The sequence below is a fragment of the Vulpes vulpes genome, chromosome 14 (assembly GCF_048418805.1).
Source record: "Vulpes vulpes isolate BD-2025 chromosome 14, VulVul3, whole genome shotgun sequence".
NCBI lineage: Eukaryota > Metazoa > Chordata > Mammalia > Carnivora > Canidae > Vulpes > Vulpes vulpes.
This window is the reverse complement of record NC_132793.1, coordinates 18682327-18691498: the sequence shown is the minus strand read 5'-3', so window position 1 is coordinate 18691498 and position 9172 is coordinate 18682327.

The window sequence follows — 9172 nt, the reverse complement described above, 5'->3', positions numbered from 1 at the left end:
ATGAACAACATCGTCTGGTGGGAACAAGAACCTCAGGAATTCTTCAAACCTGATACACCGCAAGGTGCCCACTCCCTACACCAGATGTTTTAAAGTGTTGTAATGGTGAAAATGTGTTTTTCATCAGTGCTTCTATTTATTTATATGTCGCCAACAGTTTGTTTTCTGTTTCCTATCTTTTTTAGAATAAGCAATACCCTAAATATTGTGAAATAACTTGTGAATAATTTAGGCCAATTTTTTCACCAAAAACAAACAAACCTTCTGATTGAGAACCACTGTGTTAATGGCCTCAACATAGCCCTTCAGGTAATGCAGCCGACTGTTCCAGAAGGCTCTTGCAGCATCCACAAAAAGAGCCAAGAACATAACTCTACAATATGACTTTTAAGAAGCAAATCTTCAGAATTCTAAACAATATCATCTTTCCACACTGTTTTCTGCTTGAAATAATACACTTCACAGCAACCTGCCCATAGCCTACAAGCCCAGAATCCCTCTGCAAAAAGGCAACAGGTGAGTTTCACCGTCTGGCCCTGAATGACCTTATGTCGGCTTCCTGTGGCCACTGGGATTACGAAATAGACTCAGGCCATCTTTAGAAATAATCCATTCTTGGATTACTCAATTGTAAAAACTGGCTAGCGTTCTGGAAAAATAACAAGCTGGATGCCTTCCTCACTCTTCATTGCAAAATAAATTCCATGTGTATAAAAACTCTAAACCCTAAAAATGAAATTGGAATAATGCTAGAAAAAATACAGGATCATTTTTGGAATTTCAGAATGGGAAAAGGCTTTTTGTGTCACCTTCTGGACACAAAATCTAGGACCCATTAAATAAAAGATTGAGAGGTACAACTACATTTTGAAAAACTTAACTCTCCAGTTAAGTTCTTCTTTCTTAACTCTCCAGTTAAGTTCTTCTTTCTTTCCGCAGAAAGAAAAAAGAAGAATGATGAGCTCAGAGGAAAACATAAGCAGCATAAAATAAGAACTAATTTCTCTATTACAGAAAGAGGTTCTCACAAATCAATTAAGGGAGAGAAAAAAAAACACAGAAAACTGGTTTTAAAAAGAATAGGAACACAGAGTTCCTAGAAAAAAAAAAAAACACAAATGGCTTTTAAATACATGCAAGAGTGGTGAACCTCACTCTGATAGAAATTAAAACCGCAATTTTAAACCTCCATCAGATGGGCAAATATCAAAATGTTTAATGACATACTGTTGATAAGAACTGGAGGAAACAGACACAGTGTTGCTGGAAACAGGTGCACTGGGCTCACCCTTGGAAGATATTTTGGCAGTAGGCATTCAGATTTTAAATATATAAACCCACTTTGGGTATTTATTCCACAGATATTCTCAGATATATGAGCACAAAGATACATGAACAAGGTTATTCATGAAAACATTCTGTTTATGGTAAAAGTTTGTGAATAAGCTAACTGTCCACCACTACAAACTTCTTAAATGGATTATGCTACATCCATGAAAAAACATACTAGACAGCAGTTAAGAAATATGGGATAGCTGTAGAATATGCAACAAGAAGGAGTGATCTCTAAGATATATGTTAAGTAAAAAAAAAAAAAACCAAAGATATATAGAGGATAGTAAGGAAATGGAGATGTACAAATACACCTTCTGTGTCCATATCCTATTCTTACAGCTATGCACAAGAACTTGCTCATGTGGATTTTCTCTACGAAGGGAATAGAGAAACCAGGAACGAAAGATGAAAACTTACTTTTTTAGTGAATACTCTTTTGAACTGTTTGGGTATTTTTTTTATCATGTGTGTGTAACTTTTCAAAATGAAATATTTAAAAATGTTTAATAAAAAACGCCAGGGTGCCTAGGTGGCTCAGTCAGTTAAGCCTCCAACTTCAGCTCAGGTCAGGATCCCAGGATCCTGGGATGGAGCCCTGCATCAGGTTCTCTGCTCTGTGGGGAGCCTGCTTCTCCCTCTCCCTCTGCCTGCTGTTCTCCCTGTTTGTGTTCTCGCTTGCTCTCTCTCTGTCAAATAAATAAAATCTTAAAATAAATAAAATAAATAAAATAAAAATAAATTTTTAAAAATGCCCAATTGCACTTAAGGAAATTTATTCTATGGAATGAACCAGAAATGGGTGCTAAAATTCATGCTCTGAAATATTTGTTATAAAGCTATTTATAATAGTGAAAAATTGGAAACATCTAACAATAGAAGTTTGGTTTAAATAAATTATGGTATATCCATACACTAGACTACTTTCAACCATTAAAAATCACATTCATAAAGAATGACTTAGGACATGAGAAAATTATCATGAGAGGTTATCAAGTGAAAAAAAAAAACAGGTACAAAATAGTATGTGCAGTAGGATCCTGATTTCTCTCTCTCTCTGTCTCGCACACACACACACACACACACACACACACACACACACAGAAATGTTTATAAGCTAGATAGGGTATTTCCCACATGTTAGCCACCATGCAGATACACGGGTTACTTATATCCTTTTCTTCATACTTTCTATATATTCTACATTTCCTATTAAGAAATAATAATTTTATAATAAAATGGCATTAAATGTTCCATGGAAAAAAAAAATAAATTTCCACTAGCCCACTAACATTGTATGAAAAAGAAATCATTTTCCACTCAAATGGATATCAAGTTCCCTAGACCCTCTATGGGGCTTAGAGTCTATCTTTATTAAGTGAAAAGGCCGAGGGATGCCTGGGTGGCTCAGTGGTTAAGCGTCTGCCTTTGGCTCTGGTCCTGATCCTGAGGTCCTGGGATCAAGTCCTGCCTCGGGCTCCCCGCAAGGAACCTGCTTCTCCCTCTGCCTATGTTTCTGTGTGTCTCTCATGAATAAATAAATAAATAAATAAATAAATAAATAAATAAACTCTTTCTTTAAAAAAAAAAACGAAAAGGCTGAGTTCTAGTGGAGAATTGTTTGTGGGCTAGCCTAATTTTGGGTGACTCAGTTAACCCAATTAGAGGTCACAGCTCAGTCCCATGGAATTCATGTGAGGCTGGGGAAGAGGAGGACAAAGGTACTGCTCCTTGATATCATCCAGAACTCCTCCCCGCATGTTTTTGGCTAAAACCACTACCTTTATTTCCAGAAGAAAGCTATAGCAGCTTCTCCATGTCCATTAAACTTTCAAAGCCCACCACATCCAGGCAGCTCTCTCTGATACCACCTCCTCTGCTTTCTTAGGACATGGTGCAGGCACCTCGCCTCTAGTACCCAGTGAGCTACTGTACTGTAGAAGTATTTTAAATTTATTAATAATAACATCTGCCATTTATTTGGCTCTTCAACTTTTCCCACACTCTCTGCTAAGCCCAATACATCCATTCATTCATTCAACTTCACAACAACCCTATGACAAAGCCTCTATAAATCATACATTTCAGCAAATTGAGTCACAGAGGGAATCCAGTTACTCACTCAAGATCTTGCAAACAATAATGGTAGCACCAGGACTCAGATTTAGTTCAGTGATTTCAAAGGCCATAATCTAAGCTACCATGAAATGCTGAACTCTTTCAAGATGTGTGCCCCACATCGAAGAGTCTTTCTACTGGGCAGATCCAGCCAAGTATTCATTTCTTCCCCTTGACAGCAGCAACCAAATGTTGATTTGGGAAACACACAGCCCTCATTGCATGCAGCATTTCTGGGATGGTCATTCAAGGTGTCCTACCTTTCCTGGCCATGTGACCTTAGCCATGTCATGCTCATTTCCAGAATTCAGAGTCTCAAATGGGTGATGCAAGGACAGAAAGGACAGAGGCCCCTTGATCCAACTGGTCTTTGATTCCTGATAACTAGACTCTATCCTCAGGGCTGAACCTACTGATTTCACCTGCACCATAAAATTCCTAGTTTTTGCTTGGGTTAGCAAGAACTCCCAAAATTCAAGAGTAGGACACCAAAATTCTCCAAAAAAATAAATAAATAAAACTTTAGCAAGCCAAATCCAGCAACATGTGACCAAGTGGTATTTATCCCAGAGTGCAAGGTTGGCTGAACATACAAAACTCAGTCAGTGCAATACCACATTTATAGAATAAAAGACAACAAAAACCATATGATCATCTCAAAAGAGGCATAAAAAGCTTTTGAAAAATCCAGTACCCTTTTATTAACAAACTAAAAATATACTTAACAAACAAGAAATAAAACTGAACTTTCTCGACCTGATAATGGCCACCTGCAAGAGAAAAAAAAACTCACATCATAATCAATGGTGACAAATTGGGTGTTTTCCTCCTGAGATCAGGAACAAGACAAGTATGTCTGCTCTTGCCATTTCTCTTCAGCATTGTACTGTAAGTTCTAGCCAGGATCACTAAACAAGAAAAAGACACAAAAGGTGGACAGAATAAAAGACATATTTTCCAGACTGGAAAACAAGAAGTAAAATTATCTCTGTTTACAGATAACATGATCTTATATGTAGAAAATCCTAAGTAATCTACTAAAAATTTGGTAGAAAAAGTAATAAGTTCAGTAATCTTATAGGATACAAGATCAATATACAAAAAGATTGCATTTCTTTACACTTTCAATGAACAATCCAAAAATGAAATTAAGAAAAGAATCCTATTTACAATAGCATCAAAAAGAATAAAATACTTAGGAATAAATCTAGCAGAAGTGCAATATTCATACAATGAAAACTGTTAAGAATATCATTGAGGGTGCTTGGGTGGCTCAGCAGTTGAGCGTCTGCCTTTAGCTCAGGGTGTAACCCCAGGGTCCTGGGATGGAGTCCCACATCAGGCCCCTTGCAGGGGGGACCTTCTCCCTCTGCCTATATCTCTGCCTCTCTCTCTGTCTCTCTCATGAACAAATAAATAAAATATTTAAAAGAAAAGAATATCTTTGAAAAACATTAAAGACCTAAATAAATAGAAAGATAGCTGATGTTCATGTATTGTAAGGCTTAATATTAAGATGGTAGTACTCTTCAAATTGCTCGAAAGGAACCCTACCAAAACTTTCAGTTACCTTTTTTGTAGAAATTGATAAGCTGATCCTAAAAATACTATGGAAATGCAAGAAGAGATAAAAACAATAGAATAAACAAAATCATCTTAGAAAATAACAAGAGTGAAGGACTCACACTTCCCAATTTCAAAACTTAATGTATAGCTACAGGAATCAGGACATTGTGGTACTGGCATAAGGATAGAAGTATAGATCAATGAACTAGAATCCAAAATCCAAAAATAAATCTTTACTTAAAAAAAATCTTTACATTTATGGTCAATTTATTTTCAAGAATGGTGCTGAGACATTTCAGTAGAGAAAGAATGGCCTTTTCAGAAAGTGGTGCTGGGACAACTGAGTATCCACATGCAAAAGAATGAAGTTGGGCCCCTACCACACATTATATGAAAATTAACTCAAAATTTGATCAGTAATCTAAATATAAAAACTAAATCCACAACAGTCTTGGAAGAAGACATAGTAGTAAATCTGCATGTCCTTGGGTTAGGCAATGGTTTCTTAGATATGACAACCAAAAGTACAACCAAAGAAAAAATAGATAAATTGTATTTCATCAAAATTTAAAACTTTTGTACACCAGAAGGCATTATCAAAAAAGTTCCATGGAATGGGAGAAAATATTTGCAAATCATATATCCAACAAGAGATTTGTGTTCAGAATACATAAAGAACTCTTACAACCCAACAACAACAAAAAAGACAACCGAGTTTGAAAATGGGCAAGATTTGGAATAAACATTTCTCCAAATAATATATACAGATTGCCAGTTAGCAGATAAAAGATGCTCAACATAATTTGTTATTGGAGAAATGGAAATCAAAACTACAAAGAGATACCATTTCATGCCCACAAGGATGCCTATAGTCAACAAGGTGGAATAACAAATATTTGCAAGGATGTGGAGGTATTGAGCCCTCAGACTTTGCTAGTGGGAATATAAAATGATCCATCAATTCTGGGAAACAGTTTGGCATTTCCTCAAAACATAGAGTTTCCAGGGGTGTCTGGGTGTCTCAGATGGTTAAGCATCTGTCTTCAGGTCATGATCTCCCAGCCCTGGGATCAGGCTCCCAGCTCAGTGGGGAATCTGCTTCTTCTCACTCTTCCTCTCCCCCTACCCATGTTTTCTCTCTCTCTCTCTCTCTCTCTCTCTCTCTGTCCCCCCACCCCGTCTCAAATGAATACATAAAACCTTAAAAAAAAACACAAGAGTTTCCATAAGACCTAGCAATTCCATTCCTACATATATACACAAGAGAATTGAAAACATGTTGATACAAAAATTTGCACACAGTGTTCATACCAGCATTAGTCACCACAGTCCAAAAATGCAAACAACACAAATGTCTATCCATGGATAGACGTGGATAAACAAAATGTGGAATGGATAAACAAAATGTGATAGATCCACATAGTAGAATATTATCCACCCAAAGAAAAGGATGAAATTCTACAATAGGGATGAAACTTGAAAACATTATGATAAATGAAAGAAGTCAGACACCAAAAGTTATAAATTGTATAATTCCATTCATATGACTATCCAAAACAGGCACATGTACAGAGACAGAAAATAAAAAAAATAAAAAAGAAAAAAAGAAAATAGATTCCTGTTTGCCAGGGGCTGGGGGAAGGGGAATAAGAAGTGACTGTGAATAGGCACAGGGTTTCATTCTGAGTTCTTGAAATGTTCTGAAATTAGAGAGTGATTATCAATGTATGCTTTGTTAATATACTAAAAACCACTCCAGTGTACTCTTCAAGAAAGTCAATTTTATGATATGTGATTTATATTTCAATAAAGCAGTGATTTTTAAAAAGAGAGCTCAAAAAAAAAACTCAGTAAAAAAAGCAAACAATCCAATTGGAAAATGGGCAAAAGATACAAAGAGACATTTCACAGAAGGCGATATATAGGCGGCAAATGAGCACATGAAAAAGTGTTCAACATCATTAGCCATTAGGAAAATGCAAATTGAAACCACAATGGAACATATAAGAATCACAAAAAGAAAAAATAGTAACACCACCAAATGCTGGCAAGGATGCAGAGAAACTGGAACACTTACACATTGCTGGTGGGACTGTAGAATGATACAGCCATCCTGGAAACAATTTGGCAGTTTGTTATAAAAATTAAGCATACAATTATCATGTGACCCAGCAATTGTACTCTTGGGTAATTACCCCAGAGAAAGGAAAAGTTATGTTCACACATAGGTGAAATTGTATGAAAACCTACACCTGAATTCTCATGACAGCTTTATTAGTGATAGTGCAAACCTGGAAACAACCCAGATGTCCTTCAATGAATGAATAAACTCTGGTATATCCATAGCATGGAATACTACATAGCAATAAAAAGGAATTAATTTTAGGGGCACCTGACTGGCTCGGTTGAAGGCATTTGACTCTTGATCTTGGGGTCATGAGTTCAAGCACCACATGGGGTGTAGAGATTACTTAAACAAATAAAACTTTTTTTAAAAGGAATGAATTATTGATAGACAACCTGGATGAATCTTCAGGGAATTATGCTGAATTTTTAAAAAACCAATCCCAAAAGATTACACATTGTATGATTCCATTTAGGTAAGATTTGGGGGAAGGGGTTTGAAATCAAGGATGGATCCGTGATTGCTAGGAGTTGTAAACTGAGGCCTCGGGGATGGGAGAGAGGTGGGTGTGGTTATTTAGGGGCAACATAAGAGATCCTTGTGGTAATTGATCTATCTTGACTGCGGTGGTGAAGACCTTAATCTACGCATGTGTTAACACCGAACAGAACTAAATACATACACACTCATAAGTATAAATAAAAGTGGGAAAATATTAGTAAGATCCATAAACTGTATCAGTGTCAATATCCTGGTTGTGACATTGCACTGCAGTTTTAGGAGGTGTTACCACTGCAGGAATATGGGGAAAGGATACAGGAAATTTCTGTGTTGTTTCTTACAGCTGCATATGAATCAACAATTATCTCAGTACAAAAAGCTTAGTTTTCAAACCCCCTACCTGCTTAAAAAAAAAAAAAAAAAAACCCTACCTGATATGATGGAAGGAAAGGAAAGAGGGAGGGAGAGAAGGAGAGAGAGGTGGGAAGGGAAGAAAAGTCACATCTGCTGTGGATTTGCCTTATTAACAGAATCCAGGCTCTTTATTTTTTTTTAATTTTTATTTATTTATGATAGTCACAGAGAGATAGAGAGAGAGGCAGAGACACAGGCAGAGGGAGAAGCAGGCCCCATGCACCAGGAGCCCGATGTGGGATTCGATCCCGGATCTCCAGGATCGCGCCCTGGGCCAAAGGCAGGCGCCAAACCGCTGCGCCACCCAGGGATCCCCAGGCTCTTTAATACCTGGTTGGAGATACACATTATTCTTATCCCCATTTTATAGATGAAGAAACTGAGTCTCAAAGAATAACTATCCCGTACTCAGAGACACACTTTGAAAAGTCAGGATTCAAGCCCTGCTCTCTGACTCTCATGCCTGCCTTCACCCTTCAGGCAAACACAGCCATCAATCAAATGTAGGCAATGACTGCATTACTCAAGAGGAAATTGAAGCCAGATTGTAAGACGCAGTCCACAAAATTCATGATTTCTTCCCCCACCCCCGCTCCTTCTACTTGGTCCCTTTTTCATATGGATTGGGTTTTTATTTCTGCATTTATTGCACACGCAAATTACAGATGAGAGCATCGACTACACAAGTCATTACTCAGAGTAGCATCTCCCCAACTGCCACCGGACGAGGACCGAACAGCTTGTGGTTAATTTGCTATATAATCACTGCCTGTGACAGGGGGGCAGGGCTGTGCCTGTGCTAATATTTGGAAAGGGGAAGCTGAGCAGAGAGGACTCCTGGGGCATGGGGAGGGAGAATGGGATTGGTTGGACCAAGGAGAAAAGAAGAGAGCTGGTGGAGAGCAGAGGGAGGGGTCTCTGCCCCAGTCACAGGCTTCTGGGAGGGTCTGCTCCTCTGCCAAGAAGTACAATTGCTCCATCCCATTAGTCACATCTCCATGGAGGAACTAACCAGAATCCCCACTCTCCCAGCCTCCGCCATTCCTGGCCACCACCACTACTGCCTCGGCTCAGAGGAGGGATATTTGTACGCACAGGCATAACGGCAGGGATGGC